This window comes from Gossypium hirsutum, chromosome A11 (assembly GCF_007990345.1).
Source record: "Gossypium hirsutum isolate 1008001.06 chromosome A11, Gossypium_hirsutum_v2.1, whole genome shotgun sequence".
Lineage (NCBI taxonomy): Eukaryota > Viridiplantae > Streptophyta > Magnoliopsida > Malvales > Malvaceae > Gossypium > Gossypium hirsutum.
This window is the reverse complement of record NC_053434.1, coordinates 49,975,794-49,993,967: the sequence shown is the minus strand read 5'-3', so window position 1 is coordinate 49,993,967 and position 18,174 is coordinate 49,975,794.

Here is an 18,174-nt window from a genome sequence, read left to right as displayed (position 1 = left end):
AAAAGATGAGGTAAGTACTTCTGATTACTTGGTAGCATATAGCATTTTCAAACATTTTCACATAGGTCCTATTTCATAATTTCACCCCCTTTTTCTTATGGAACAAAAATTAACTAAAATTGTCAGGTTCTATCTTAGGCTTGGGCCTTCTAAAGGCCCACTAACATAATTAAACTTATGCCAACATTCACAGAATTCCCGAAAAGTGGGGCGTTACAACAAGTATATCAATACAACCATTACTAGCCATTCCAATGGCTAGATTACAAACATCATTTTCAAGCCACTAATGGTCAAGTTGTCCTATACATGCCATTATACCAAAATGATATCTCTATTTATACCCAAAATAAGCTAGTTGATAGTGTTGCAATACTCCAATGATCTCCAACCTTCGCGAGTTTCCAAGCACTCGACACTTGTTCGCGTAAGTAATCTACTAATCCAAAACCTTTTCTTTTCATCGATCTAACCTCGAATATGAGTTGCTTAGATCTTTTTAAGCTTGGAAAGTTTTCTTCCTCTCTCCTGGGGTTTCCATTAAAATTTTGGTGAAGAAGACATGAAAATAAGATGATAATTTCTTTTTAATTAATTATCATCTTTTAATTTTTGTGATTTCCAATTTCGTCCCTACTCTTTTCTAATTTTTCCATGGATGAGTCACCAAAAATCTACATACTTTTCTTTAATGGTCTAATTACCATATAAGGACCTCTAGTTTTGAATTCCATAGTTATTTAATCCTTATAGCTACTAGAATTCAACTTTCGTATTTTATGCGATTTAGTTGTTCTCGTAATTAAACACTTAATTGATAAAATTTTCGTATCAAAATTTTCAAACGACATGTCTATCATAATACAGACCATATAATAAAATAAAAATAAACTTTATTTTTAGGTCGAAATTGTGGTTCTAAAATCACTGTTCCGATTTCACTGAAAAATGGGTTGTTACAACTCTCCCCCTTAAAGATTTTCATCCTCGAAAATCTTACCAGTAAAAAGATTCGGGTATTGCTCCTCATGGTGTCCTCCGGTTCCCAAATAGCTTCTTCAATACCATGTCGTTGCCAAAGAACTTTTACCAAAGCTACATTTTTATTTCTTAACTATTTTGTTTCCCGAGCTAAAATTTTGATCAGTTATTCACTATAAGTTATATCAAGCTGAATCTGTACCTCTGTAGGAGGAATAACATGTGAAGGAGTCAGTATCGTCGTAGCATAGACACATGAAAAATAGTATGAATCCGATCAAGTTCTGGTGGTAAAGCTAATCGATATGTAACTGGTCCAATTCTTTCTATAAGCTCATATAATCCAATGAACCGTAGACTCAGTTTTCCTTTCAGACCAAACTCAAGAACTTTCTTCGAGGGCAATACTTTCAAGAATACTTTTTCATCAACTTAAAATTCTATTTATTTTCATTTAAGATCAGCATAGGGCTTTTGACAATTAGAGGCTGCTTTCAAATTGTCCTGAATTACTTTTATTTTTCCTCAGTTTCACAAACTAAGTCAACTCCGTGTAACTTTTTCTCACTGAGTTCTATCCAATACAATGGAGTTCTACATTTGCGACCATACAAAGCTTCATACGGTGCCATTTTGATGCTTGCCTGATAACTGTTATTGTAAGCAAATTATACCTTCAAACTCAAGTATACAACATCGAAGCATATCTTCTAAGATCTGTATTACCCGTTCAGATTGACCATCTGTCTGGGGATGAAATACAGTACTAAAGTGTAACTGAGTACCCAGAGCTTCTTTCAATTTGCACCAGAATTGAGAAGTAAACTGAAGGTCTCTATCTGAAATAATGGAGACAGGCACTCCACGCAATCTGACAATCTCAGAGACATATAATTCAGCCAATCTGTCCAAAGAATAGTCCATATGTACTGGAATAAAGTGTGCAGACTTTGTCAACCGATCAACAATTACCCAAATGGCATCTTTTGTAACACCCTAAATTTGGGCCTAGAAGTTTTGGGCCTTGAGCATAGGAGCGGTTGAAGGAAACTTATAATGTTTTGTTGTTTATGTAAATTTCGTTAATGAAGCTTGTTTTAGTGGTTAAGTATGCTGAGAAGTGTTGGAGAAGTCCTTGGTTCAAACCTGGACTCTAGCAAAAATTTTGGTTTAAGGTGAATCAAACCCTAGGTGTAGTAGGTAGGCCTTAAGAATATTGTTGGAGAAATTGTGCCACAAAAAGCCTTGTGGTCTAGTGGCAAAGTAGTGCCACATAAGAGGTGGAAGGTGGCGTCATAGAGTTCATAAGGAGGTCCAGGGTTCGAAACTCATGGCAATCAAAGAGCATTTATTTTGCTAACAGGGGGCGGCAAGAGTTGGTGTTGAATTTAAACTCTGATGATGGTGGGATCCCACATCGGGAAGCTAACATAAGAGTGGATGCGAAGCTGAATTTAAAAAGAGAGAACCATGAGGAGAGTAAATGTACCTTTCTTGGCTGATCCCTTTCGCTTTATGGCGTGGTCGTTTGGGTTGGGCATCGGCTAAGAGTGCTCGGAGCGCGTACTAACTCCAGTCTCCTATCAGGTGTGTATTTCTCACTACTCTAGCTGTAAGATGGCTACTTCGGGCTGCGATAGGCCGAAAGGGGCCATGTGGGCCCAATTGTATAAGTTGTTTGATTGTGTAGAAAATATTGGACTAGGCTAGGTGAATCTCATATCTGTGGTTAGATTTGGGCTAAAAGGGCCACACGAGCGTGCGGGCCCATTTGGGCCGAAAATGGGCTTTAGGCCCATTCATATTGTTATCCCTGTTTAGAATACTTTAGTTTACCAAATTACCAAAATACCCCCGCTTAGCAAAATTACCAAAATACCCCTAGTTTGTGAAATTACCAAAATACCCCTAGTTTGTAAAATTACCAAAATACCCCTGATTTATGAAATTACTGAAATACCCTCGACCTATAAAATTACTGAAATACCCTCGACTTGTAAAATTACCAAAGTACTCTCGATTTACAAAATTACCGTTTTACCCTCAATTTACAAAATTACTGAAATACCCCTGTAGGGTAGAATTATTGAAATACCACTGTAGAGTAGAATTACCGAAATACCCTTTGTAACACCCCGAACCCGAGACCGACACCGGAGTCGAACACGAGGTGTTAACAGACTTTAAACCCCTTATAAAAAATATTTCCCAGACACTGCCAATCTGCGTACTAGTCGCTTTAAAAATCATATCTTGAGTTTCACAACTCTAAAATCAGTTTTGTGATTTTTCCCTGAAACTAGACTCATATGCCCATCTACATATTTTTTTCTATAATTTTTGGTCGGGCCAATTAGTACAGTTTATTAGTCAAAGTCTCCCATGTTACAGGGATCGACTACCCTGACCTTTGCGCATTACGACTTGGATATCTCCTTGTACAGGGCTCCAATACTGATGCCGTTTGTTTCTATAGAAACTATACTCAGAGAGGAATCTATACATATATGGTATGACCCCTAATTATCTCTGGTTAATTTATAATGAATTTCCAAAGTCGGAACAGGGAATCCAGAAACCGTTCTGGCCCTGTCTCACGAGAACCTGAATATCTCTTAACATACTGTCCGTATGATTGTTTCGTTACTTTCCTATGAAATTAGATTCATCAAGGTTTGTTTACATAATTTATTCACTATTTAATTCCATTCCTACTATTTTTAGTGATTTTCCAAATCTACATCACTGCTGCTGTCAGCATCTGCCTTTAAGGTAGACTTTACCTATTTCATGGTTTCCATGATTCAACTAGCCCTTTTTGCATAAATAGCACAATTTATGAAAGTGATTAACCATCCCCGTGGCCAATCCTTGTCAAGCATATCCACACCAAATGATTATAACATTATACTCAAACACATATAAGCCATTTTCGCATGGCTATCCAAAATTTATACAAGTCCAAAGGGTCCACGACCCACAACAAACGGGTAGTCCTATACATGCCATTTCGAAGTTCAACCAAAATTGTACCAAAAGGGGGGCTTTGATAGTGTGGGCGACTTTGACTTCAAGATCCCGAGTCCGATAGCTGGAGAACCAAATCTATAAAACAGAGGAGCAATGAAACGGAGTAAGCAATTTATGCTTAGTAAGTTTTGAGCAAGGAATTCTAGCACAACAAAAGTATAGCATTCATATAGCTAAACGGATAATTTCATATGCACAAATTTACGACATCGTACTTGCTTCACATTATCAACCCTTATGTACATACACAAAAGATCAACTCAGCCAAAGGCCGGTAGCTCGTTTATCAACTGAGCGAATACTTATTTGTAAGGGCTCAACTAAATTCAAGCACATACGAAACATACCTCAATGTTGGGATGTTTCGAGAGTATTAACTGGAATTTTACAGCAAGTTCATTCATTCCCAAATCACGTACCTTCGGAATTTAACCGGATATAGCTCCTCGTTCGAATGCCTTCGGGACATAGCCCGGTTATAGTAATTCGCACAAATGCCTTCGGGACTTAACCCGGATTTAGTAACTCGCACAAATGCCTTCGGGACTTAACCCGGATTTAGTAACTCGTACAAATGCCTTCGGGACTTAACCCGGATTTAGTAACTCGCACAAATGCCTTCGGGACTTAACCCGGATTTAGTAACTCGCACAAATGCCTTCGGGCTTAGCCCGGAATTAGTATCTCGCACAAATGCCTTCGGATCTTAGTCCGGATATTGTCACTTAGCACAAGCCTTCGGGACTTAGCCCGGACAGCATTCAAATAACCATGCACATTTAACAATAAATCATGGCCCATTCGTATTTCATTTTCGTTAGCAAAACTCAAACACAAGACATATCATTCTTGCAAATTCGGCTCAATAGCCACACAAAGAGCATGATTTTAATTTGCTCAAAACATGATCTAATCACATCATAATTTAAGCTCTTTTACTCAAGAACTTACCTCAGGTGTTGTCGAACGATTCCGATAGCTATTCGACCACTTTTTCCTTCCCTTTATCGGATTTAGTTCCCTTTGCTCTTGAGCTTAATTAAACAAATAAATTGATTTAATCATTTGAGCATCGAAAAGAGGAACACAAGGCACTTAGCCCATATTTATACATTAGACATTAAAGTCACATATGTACGGAATCATGAATCAAACTCAACATTTTAGCTAATTTTGCCCCCTTGGCCGAATATGCATGTCTATTTTGGGGCCGATTTCAACACTTAATACATTCTACAAGTATGGTCACTTGTATTGACTAAACACCCTTTTGTTTCAAGTTCAAAACTTGGCTAATACACACATATACACACTAGTAAAGCATCCTCTCCCTTTCCATCAATTTAACACATGCATTGCTCATTAACATGCAAAAGTTATCTTCGGCCTTAGCACACAACTTGCTAGCCGATTCTTCTCCATTTAGCAACCAATGCACATATGTGCTCACTCAAAAATGCTAAAAAGGAGGTTCAAGAATCATCAAGCCACCATCACATGCATCATTAACAAGCTTCATATTTAGCATGCAATGGCATTAACACAAACTCTACCTAGGCCGAATCTTAACTCATCCTCATGCCTCATCACCACAACATCAAACATCAACCAAGAATGATGCATCCATGGCCGAGTGTCATTTCCATCACATAGCAAGATTTAGACCATGGGCTAGGTAGAACTCAAGCTAACAACTAAAACATGCATGCATCTCATGGAACATCATCAAACATACCTTAGCCTAGCTACATGCATGGCCGAACCTCTTCAACCTTTCTTCTTCCTTCCTCCTTAAAATTTTTGGCCAAGGATGAACCAAAGGATGAGCATTTTTTTTCTTTGTTTTTTTCTTTCTAGTTTCGGCTAAATGAAGATGAGAAAGGATGAACAAAAATTTTATCCTTTCTTTTCTTTAGCTCACGGCAATGGGGGGGAAAACAACTACACACATTTTTTTTTGTATTCATCATACCCCTTTTCATTATTTTATGCCCATGCCCCTTATTTTATTTTTTTCCTACATACCTCACTAGGCCAACATGTTCCCAACATGTTTCCACCCATAGCATGGCCAACCACTAGCTCAAATTTTGGGTAATTTGACATGCAAACCCATCATTTTCACAACATGCATTAATAGACCATTTTAAATTAGCCTATCATATTTTCACCATGTCTCATATCAATCCCTATTTAATAATTTCTCATGCAATTGGAAAAATTGGAGAATGAAACTTCCACATACTCATGTACACACATAATAAGCATAGAATATGGAAATCAATTATTTTTATGACTCGGTTTTGTGGTCCCGAAACCACTTCCCGACTAGGGTCAATTTTGGGCTGTCACACCCTTGTAGGGTAGAAATACTAAAATACCCCTCTAGGGTAAAATTATCGAGATACCCTTTGTGGGTTAAAATTACCATTTTTCCCCTAGGTTGTTAAATGATTGTTTTGCCCTTGTGGGCAAGTGACTGACTTAGACTGTGTGGTTGACGGATTTGATTGTGAATATATGAATGACTTAACTGTGATTGTTTGATTCAAATATGGGCATGACATTCTGCATACATGACATGTTGCATGGGTTGGGATTTTGTATGGAGGAAGATCTGATCTGTTAGGATCGCCTGGTTGCTTGACGACTGTGGATCCACCGGTGGCCTTTAAGCCCAATATATGATTATTGATGACTCTGTGTCGATCATATTTACCCGAGGCTATGTGCTGACTATATTACCGTCACTAATGGCTATGTGCCTAACATGATACAACTACCAATGGCTTAAAGCCAATTATTCTGAGTATGGCTTTGTGCCAACCTACATAGCTTAAACCATTCAATGACGCATCACTATAAACTATAAATTCCTTACCCAATTCTGGCTAAACTAACACTGGAGCTTCTATCAATAAAGCTTTTAATCTATCAAAACTCTACTGGCATTTATCAGTCCACTCAAATTTCACATCTTTTTGCAATAGAATCGAAAAACTTTTTACCAGCTAGTCCCAGAAAAGTTTAAACTTCTGACATATTCTTTGGTGGCTTCCAATTAACAACGGCTGAAATTTTATTTGGGTCTACCTTGACACCTTCAGTGGATACTATATGCCCAAGAAAACTAAATTCCCGTAGCCAAAATTCACATTTACTAAATTTGGCAAACAATTGTTTCTCTCGTAGAGTTTGCAACACTATTCTCAAATGCTCAGCATGTTTATTTTCATCTCAAGAGTAAACTAAAATATCATCTATAAATACCACCACAAACCTGTCCAAATACGGGCTAAAAATTTTGTTCATCAAATCCATAAACACTGCAGGTGCATTTGTCAAGCTAAATGGAATCACAAGAAACTCATCGTGTCTATACCTGGTTCTAAAAGTTGCCTTTGGCCCATCTGAATCTTTTACCTATAATTGATAATAACCAGAACAGAGATCAATCTTTGAAAATACAGTGGCACATTTTAACTAGTCAAACAAGTCATCAATACGAGGCAATGGATACTTGTTTTTTATCATAACCTTGTTGAGTTGTCTGTAATCAATGCACAGCCTCAACGATCAATTTTTCTTCTTTGCAAATAGAACTGATGCACCCCAAGGTGAGAAACTAGGTCGACCAAAACCTCTGTCAATCAATTCTTGCAACTGTACTTTCAGCTCTTTCAATTCAGTAGGAGCCATTCTATAAGGTGCTATGGATATGGGTGTTGTACCTAGAACAAGATCTATAGAGAATTCCACTTCTCTATCCGGTGGTAAACCAAGTAATTCTTCTGGGAATACATCAGGAAATCACATACAACTGGTACTGTCTAAATCTTTGACTCAGATACTTTAGTGTCCAACACATATGCAAGGTAAGCATCATAACCCTTTTTGACATATTTTTGTGCTAATATTGCTGAAATTACATTAGGTAATCCATCCATTTTATCAAATTCAACACTAAGTAATTCACCACTCTAACATTTCAATACAATATATTTGTGTTTACAATTCACCATTACATCATATTGGGTTAACCAATCCATTCACAAAATCACATTAAATTCATCGAATGAAAATAACATCAAATCCGCCGAAAAGCAATAACCTTTTACCATCAACGGACAGTTTTTATAGACTTTATCCACCATAACGTACTGGCCCAGAGGGTTTGAAACTTTAACCACAAATTCAGTTAATTCAATAGGTAAATTTTTAACAGACACTAAGTTTGTGCATATGTATGAATGTATGGAACCAGGATCAATCAAAGCAGTAATATCAGTATCAAGTAGAGAAAATGTACTAGTAATGACATCTGGTACAAAGGCATCTTCTCTAGCAAGAATAGCATATGTTATTGCAGGTGCTCGTACCTCAGATCTAACTGTTGTATCCCTGGTAGTACCTCGACTACCACTAACATTGTTAGGGAGACGGGGTGGTCTGCCTCTTGAGACAGGATTACTAGGTTTTGGAGCTGGTTCTAGTTCTTTTTCAACTATTTCGGGACAATCCCTGAGAATGTGGTCAAGTGAACCACATCCAAACATCCAAAACAAGCTCCACTTCTAGAACGACATTCCCAAAGATGAAATTTGTTACAATGTTTATATTTCGGTTTGGGATTCCAACACTACCCACGCTGGTCATAGATGGAGATAAAGACCTCCGGTTAGAACGTTGAGTGCCCCGCTCTTTTCTAGAATATCCGCAGAGGTGGTCACATGATCATAATACTTCTTGAATTTCTTAGAAGCAAATATATGTGACTTACTAATAGTTCTTTTTCCAGAAACCCAAGCCTCTCTTTCAGCTTGTTTCTTTTCTTTACTCAATTCCTTAGCTTTGTGTGCTCTACTTGCTAACATCGCAAATTCCCTTATTTTGAGAATTCCAACCAATAACTTGATATCTTCATTTAAACCCTCTTCAAACTATTTACACATCTCAGCCTCGGTTAAAACCCATTCTCTGGCATATTTGCTCAACCAAACAAATTCTCGTTCATACTCGAACACAGTCATATTTCCCTGCTTAAGTTCTAAAAATTCTTTCTTTTTCTGATCCATGAATCTCTGACTAACATATTTTTTTTCTGAATTCAGCTTGGAAGACTTCCCATGTAACATTTTCTCTCGGTACCACTAAAGTTATGATATTCCTCCAATGATAAGTTGTATCTTTTAGTAGAGATACTACACATTTCAGACACACGACAGGTGTACAAAATAATTCATCAAAAAATCGGATGGTATTTTCCAACCAGAATTTAACCCTTTCTGGATCATCATCTGCAGTAGCTCAAAACTCTTCCACCCCATGCTTATGAATTTTATCTACAGGAAGCTTACCAATTCTAGCAGGTTTGGCACCCTATGGTACCTCGGGAACCAGTGAATGAGCAGGTGGGGGAGGTCGTTGTATAACGGGGTTTGTTCTTAGATACTGTGTAAACCACTCATTCATCACTTGAAAGAAGGCTTGTTTTGCCTACTCACTTTAGCCCTCAGACACGGGCCTTTCACTACCAGATGCAGAAGCAACTCTTTAAACTGAAGTTGAAGCATTGCTCTCAACTTCCTTCAATTCATCTCTAGCTCGGTTTGATGGCATTACTATATGAAAAACACATTTAAATGATCAGAATTCATCACACTATCATAATTTATATAATGGCATGTATAGCTAAACTCGTGTTTCCTACGTTAAATATGATAATCGGCTAAACCGTAGCTCTAATAACACTAAATGTAACACTCCTAACCCGTATCTGTTATCGAAATAGGGTTTTGGAGCATTACTAAAACTTTCAGAACATTTTACAAATAATTTATGTAAATTACTATTCATTAACCGAGATCATTCGAAACGTCCCTTAATTGGACCCTCGAGGCCCAATACGAGCATTAGAATCGAGTCAGGACATAATTTGGAACTCCAAGAATTTTTCGCGAAATTACAAAAATTTTCGAAGCTGCAAGGCTCACAAGCCTGTGTGGCCCAAGGGACACGCCCATGTGACCCCGAGACACGTCTGTGCTGCAGGCCGTGTTCGACCCTGTGTAACTCTCTAACTTGTGCACATGGCCATGACATACGTCTGTGTGCTAGGCAGTGTGGTCAATTAATTCATTTTGAAATTAGGTGTAGGTTTCACACGACCAAGACACACGGTCGTGTTCTAGGTCGTGCAGCACACACGGCTGAGACACAAGCCCATGTCTCTGCCCATGTGCTCAATTCTGAGCATTCGGTTTCTCAAAATTAAGGTTCAGGGGACACACGACCTAACCACAAGCCTATGTACCAGGCTGTGTGTCACACAAGGTCTAGACACACCCGTGTGTCTGCCCATGTGGACAAAATATTCCATTTCTAGCTTCATTTCTCACCCAAAATCACACCAATGACCTGGACTTAAACTCACATCCAAATACCAACCAATTCAAGCATTCAAATTAAGCAAATTCCATCTTCAACAAGGCACATCATTACTTGCATAGATGTTTATAATCTTACCTAGGTATATTACATATGTTAGACATAATTTGATCAACTACTTAACATATATTTAGTTACCATAGCATGACATTACAAGTATATCAAAACAACCATTACTAGCCATTGCAATGGCTAGATTACAAACATCATTTTCAAGCCACTAATGGTCAAGTTGTCCTATACATGCCATTATTCCAAAATGATATCTCTATGTATACCCAAAATAAGCTATTTGATAGTGTGACGATGCTCCAATGATCTCCAACCTTCGCGAGCTTCTGAGCACTCAACATTTGTTCGCCTAAGTAATCTACTAATTTGAAACCTTTTCTTTTCCTCGATCTAACCTCAAATGTGAATTGTCCAGATATTTTTAAGCTTGGAAAGTTTTCTTCCTCTTTCCTAGGGTTTCCATTAAATTTTTGGGGAAGAAGACATGAAAATAAGATGATAATTTCTTTTTAATTAATTATCATCTTTTAATTTTTGTGATTTTCAATTTAGTCCCTACTCTTTTCTAATTTTTCCATGGATACTTTTCTTTAATGGTCTAATTACCATATAAGGACGTCTTGTAACACCCCGTACCCGAGACCGTTGCCGGAGTCGAACACAAGGTGTTAACGGACTTAGTTCATTTATTAACACAGTTCATTTTAAAATTTCCAGACAAGCTAGCCAACTGCATCACAGTCACTTTAAAAATCATATCTCGAGTTCCAAAACTCGAAAACAATTCCGTAAATTTTTCCTGAAACTAGACTCATAATTCCATCTACAAATATTTTTCTAGAATTTTTGGTCGGGCCAATTAGTACAGTTTATTAGTTAAAGTCTCCCATGTTTCAGGGTTCGACTACTCTGACCTTTATGCATTATGACTTAGATATCTCCCTGTACAGAACTTCAATAGTTATGTAGTTTGTTTCTAATGAAACTAGACTCAAAAGGGAATCTATACATATAAAGAATGACTTCTAATTATCTCTGGTTGATTTATGGTCAATTTTCAAAATCATAACAGGGGATCCAAAAAACGCTCTGGCCCTGTTTCACGAAAACTTAAACATCTCATAAAATGCAGCTCATATGGTCGTTTCATTTCTTTCATATGAAAATAGACTCATCAAGATTCGATTACATAATTTATTCACTATTTAATTTCATTCCTACTATTTTTAGTGATTTTTCCAACTTACGTCACTACTGCTGTCAGCATCTATTTTAAGGTAAATTTTACCTATTTCATAATTTTCCATGAATCAAATAGCAAATAGACATACATTATTATCAAGGGTAATCCTGATTAGCCATGACGTACGTAGCACCAATAGGACCATGATTGGCCATTCCAATGGCTAGTCATTACTAAACATTTCCACACTACTTAATAACCATATCACAAGACCATAATGTTATACTTCGAAATATACGAGCCATTTTCGCATGGCTATACGAATACACATTACCAAAGGGTACTTAATTAACAACAAGGGTCAGCCCTATACATGCCATTTTCAAAATTGAACTAAAAGAGTACCAAAAAGTGGCTTAGATAGTGTGGATGACTTCGACATTGACACTCCCGAGTCCGATAGCTGACGAACAAAATCTATAAAACAGAGAATCAAAATAACAGAGTAAGCATTTTAATGCTTAGTAAGTTCAAGTAATGAAATTATTTACGACTAAAGTATAGCGTTCATATGACTAAATGAATAGTTGCATATACGCATATTCCCAAAATCATACTTATTTCACACCTCAACCAGTATATTCATACACAGGGGAATCAAACCTAACTAAGGCCGGAAGTTGTTAATCAATAGAGCGAATTCTATCAAAAAGGAATTAACTTTTCCGATGCATATACGAAACATACCTTATCGTTTGGATTTTATGAGCGTATTAATTGAAATTATTACAGCAAGATCGCTCATTATGGTTTTAAAAAAACCATGTTCTACTTCTAGAAAATATAAAGCATAATAATAGATATAATCCTAATTTGAATAATAACCAGAGGAAAGGCCTTATTACATTTCGGACTGAAATAACTTTAAATACTAGAAATTATAGGCTTAAGAAAGCAAGTCCAAGTCGTCTTGCTAGCTGGCCACCTCAGAGTCCCTCCAACTGTCGAACCACCTACTGAAGATCACCTGAAAAAATAAAAGAGGGGGTGAGTTTTCGAAAACTCAGTGTGTACAACCCTCGGCAAATAGAAAAGTACGCAATAGCAAGTCTTTTTGGGCCTGAGCCCAATTCAATTTCAGAACAAATGTAAAGCAATCAAATATGTACAGATCCCACCCATCCAACCGCTACACACCATCTCCATCCCCCGATACACACCCCTATCCGATACATTCCAATGGTAGCCTGGTTGCAGTACTACTTTAATTGCAGCAATCTGATAATCAAATATTGGGCTTAATAGCTATTGGTGGATCCACCGTCGTGAAGCAACCATGCGATTCTCATATACTTCCTCCGTTCCATAATTCCCAACCCATATGCAGCCTAAACAGAATATCATATGAATGCAACAGGTATACATGTAACATCCATAAATCTTACATTCCACACATAGGGGTATTTTAGTCAATTTCGCCCTTAGGGGTATTTTCGGTAACTTCTCTTTATTATGGGTTTATTACTTACCTTGGCCCGTTAACTAGTCCTCGTTGGCTAAAGTGAACAAATACTATGCACCAGGTAAGATTCCAGAGAAGAGCGTGTGAGTCATTAAGACCGCTTAAGTACCAAGTTCTCCCTAGATCCAATCCTAGACATGCATATACCTATTGCCACACTTTAACTTTATGACTCGTCCATGGTCGTAATTAATTAATTATTTAAGTTTTATGCCTGATTGAGTAGTTACCAAAAAACTGGGTCCACAAAACACTAATAGATCCATACTTATTCATTTGGCCCCTTTTGGCCCAATCTCATTCATATGGCCCATCGGGCCCAATCACATTCATATGGCCCATCAGGCCCAATAACTTTCATATTGCCCATCAGGCCCAATCACATTCATAGTCATGCAATCATATGATTTTTCATCATATATGATCAAATTGCCAACTTTGCCTATTATGGGCCATACAGCCCATCGGGCCAATTTAGCCCATTTTGGCTCGGTTGGCCAATACGGCCCATGTCCATGGAATCACTCATGGGGCCTCTGATAACCTATCAGCTTCCCCCTTATGAGTGTTCGCACACTCGCAAGACTATTGTAGCCAAACTTTCGGCTTTTCGACATTTCAGCTTTTCGGCATTTCATGATTTGCCGGTCTACTGTGTGTGTGCAGTGTATGTATAGAGGCAACATGATTCTGATGAAACGACACCTGTGCTATTTGGAAGGATATAAAATATTCATGTAAAAAGTAAAAACAGCGAGAGGCTTTTTTGGGGGTATTATCTTCTTTAACCTATCTTTTGAAGCTTTTTGGCTACGGCCACTTAAGTCTCCTACCAGTGAACCGATGTGAAAGGGACGCAGATCAACTCCTGACAAGGAGCCCTGACTGTGATAGAAGAGGGAATGGAGAGATCCAAGTCAAGATTGTCTAGGAATAGTATTCTCCACTTGTTTCTTTTATATTTCTTTTCTAAACAATGGTGATTACTTTCTATTTCATGTTTGTACGGAAATACACATGATTTCTAGGTTAAATGTTATTTTATTCAATCTTTCTTCTACTGTTTAATCTTTGGGTTTGAATGGTTTTAGCATGGAAGTGTTATTGCAGTCACTGACACTGGAAAACGTAGTGACAGTTCAAGCTAACAAGCATGATAATAGAAGTTGCTTAAAGATTAGAGGAATTTAATCCACTTGTTTTTAATAGTGTTCCACTGCCATCATTGGAAAGTGTGGTTAATGTGCATGTTTAAGTCTTAGATTAAATATAGAAGTTAAGCTTGGTAAGATATTCATTGCAATTTAATGCATCGACAATCACCTATCCTTTTATACATTGTGGGCAGTTAGTATTCTGTTGCGTTGGGGATCCCAATTTATCATTATCATATTTTATCTTATTATTTTAAAGTTATTGCTTCGACAACTACTCTCACAATTTATCTCATTTCTATTTACTTATTTACATTGACATTGATAGACAAAAGACAACCATCCTTGTGGGATCAATATCCAACAGACTCATATATGCCTACTATACTTGCATCGATAGTGTACGCTTGCACATTATTGCTGTGACGTTAAACAGCTGATCAAGTTTTGGCGCTGTTGTTGAGGATGGCATTTGTTTGATATTTATTTTTGTTTTCACACTTTGTTTATTTTATTATATAATATTTAGTTGTCACTAACTTGTTTTCTTTTTTGTCGTTATTTTCACATTTTATTTTAGGTGTTTGATGACCCGAAACAATTCAGAGTTTATTGCCAACTTTGATCCTGAAATTGAAAGAACTGTTCAGAGGAGACTTCAAGAATAAAGAAAAATGACTTTACCAAGAAACAATGAAGCCATACCCCAGGTGTAGCACTAAAATTCTAATGACTCACCGTTGCCGCAAAATGCTCAAATACAAAACAGGACTATATGAGACTTTGTAATACTGTCTTAGATTACTTACAACCAGGAGTTGTTAGGCCAAAAATCCAAGCTGGGAATTTTGAACTCAAGCCAGTAATGTTTCAAATGTTGATTTCTAATGGGCAATATGTCGGACTACCACATGAAGATGCACGAGAACATCTTAAATCATTTTTATTGATTTGTGCTTCCTTTAGTCAACAAGGTGTTCCTGATGATGCTTTGAAGATGCAATTATTTCCTTATTCCTTGTAAGGAAGAGCTGATACTTGGTTCCTTGGGCTACTTGCTAGATCAATTACTTCTTGGAATGTACTAGCAACACAGTTTGTTTTGTACTTTAACCTGTCGACAATGAATGCTCATCTACGAAATGATATTACAGCTTATCATCAGCTATATGATGAGAATCTTTACACTACATGGGAACATTATAAATCTTTGCTTTGACGTTGCCCCATCACGACATTCGATAGGAAACACAAATTTAAATTTTCTATAATAGGCTCTATTCACACACGAGGAATCTTGTTGACGCATCAGCCAATGGTCCTTTGCTAGAATTTACTTATAATAATGTTGTTGGAATTCTTGAGAGAATTGCTCAGAATAATTATCAATATTCCATCTCTAGCTACTCCGAGAGTTTTTGAATTGGATGCAATATCTATACTTAGTGCTCAAGTTTCTTCTCTTGCAAATATGGTAAAAAATATGCAAGGGACTAGTGACGTTACACCTATACAAGTCACTTAACAAGTTGATGTTCCTACCTTTTGTTGTGAGATTTACAATGACAACAATAGCTATGAAGATTGTCCACAACATGCAAAGAATGCCTTTTATGTCAGTAACATCCGCAACAATTCTTATGGAAACTCTTATAGTAATTCTGCATGCAATCAACAATCTTGGGAAACTCAGATTGCTGAACAATATGCTCTGACATTTCGATATGGGAATATATCTACTCATGGAAATTATAATCCAAGACATTGGAATTGCAATCAACAACAGCAAAAATACAATCAAAACACTTAGATGCATCCATAACAAAGCCAGATGCATCCACACTTGAATCAAGTGTAGCCACAACACTCTTCAATGCCGAATTAGCATGTTCAAGGACATATGTAACAACCCAATTTTAGTGAAATCGAAACAGTGGTTTCGGGACCACAAATCCGATTCGAAAATAAAGTTTATTTTTATTTTATTATATGGTCCATATTATGATAGACATGTCGTGTGAAAATTTTGATATGAAAATTTTATCGATTAAGTGTTTAATTACGAGAAGGACTAAATCGCATAAAATGAAAAAGTTGAATTCTAGTAGCTATAAGGATTAAATAGCCATGAAATTCAAAACTAAAGGTCCTTATATGGTAATTAAACCATTAAAGAAAATTATGTAGATTTTTGGTGACTCATCCATGGAAATTTAATAAAAGAGCAAGGACTAAATTGGAATTTGAAAAATATTTAATTAATTACAAGTTGAAAAGAAAATATCATCTTATTTTCTCATCTTCTTCAACCTAAAATACATGGAAACCCTAGGAGAGAGAGAAGAAACTTTCATAGCTTAATTGGGTAAGTTTCCTTGTCTTGTTTTTTAGTGATTTTGATATTTTTGAAACCGGATAGCTTAATCTGTCTCTTTGAGGGATTAATTTGAAAAGTTATCAAGGTATGAAATTTGGGTCATGGATGAATATGCTGAAAATTAGAAACTTATGGTATAAAATGAAAGGTTGTTGATAGGTAAACAACTTTTACAAAGTGATTTTGATGAAAACAAGATTTAGAGACTAAAATGTAAAATTGTGAAATTGAAAAAAAATGTTGAATTTTTATGAATACATGTGCTGTAAATTTTGTAATGGGATTTTGGTTAGTCTTGGAATAGGGAGTAAATTGCACAAGTTTCATTTTCCAAACTTAGGGACGAAATTGGAATTTATGGAAAAGTTAGAGGCAAAAATGAGTATGAAGTATGAGAAATTGATGATTAAAGCTATTTATATAGATCTGGACAACTCACATTCGAGGTTAGATCGAGGAAAGAAAAGGTTTCAGATTAGTAGATTATTTACGCGAACCAGTGTCGAGGTACATTCGTATAACTTAATAGAGCATGTAAATATGTTAAATTAAATGTTGTGTTTGTATGGAATGTGACTTATATTGATGTGAATTATTTGATTGTTATGATGAAAATTGAATACATGTTTTAAAACTATGAAAAAAAAGGGGCAAAGTTCTATTTGAATATTGAATTCTAATGAATATATGTGTTTTCTCGAAATGAATGAGGTCCTGCATTTGTTGCTGACGGGATTTGGCTCGGACTAGTAATTCTACTGATCTCATTATGGAAAGGATTTAGCCTAGATGGGTAATCCTGATATAATCCCTCTCGAGCATACGTTACAATTAGGGTTTAGCTTGGACTGGTAATCCTAACTGAGCTCTTCTGAGCATATGTTACATAAAGGATTAGCCTGAACTGGTAATCCTATAATACAATATGTGGCTCTAAAGTGTGTTCCTTGATTAAGAGCCCTAGTGGGTACTCTTGGATAAGAATTGACGGGTTATTGAATTGTACCCCTTGAGTGTATTGCTAGAGTATCTGAATTTCAATGATTCAATGGACAAAACTCTTGGCATGATGAGAGAATTGTGAGATGAAATGATAATGTCTTGAAATAATATCGCATGATGAGCTCATTTATCCTTACTTGATGTATATGAAGATTTTGTGACTAACATGTTTGATTGAATGCATGTGTTTAGCAAATTATACCAAATGGATGGAAAACATGATATTGTATAATTAGATTTAATAAATGAGATTGGTAAGTTTAGTTTCCATTATAGGAACTTACTAAGCACGTAATGCTTACTCCGTTTTATTTTTCCCTGTTTTTTAGTGCTAGGAAGCTCGCGAAGGTTGGAGATCATTGGAGCATCATCACACTATCTACTAGCTATTTTGGGTATTTATAGTAGAATCATTTTGTGTAACAACCCATTTTTCAGTGAAATCGGAACAATGGTTTCGGGACCA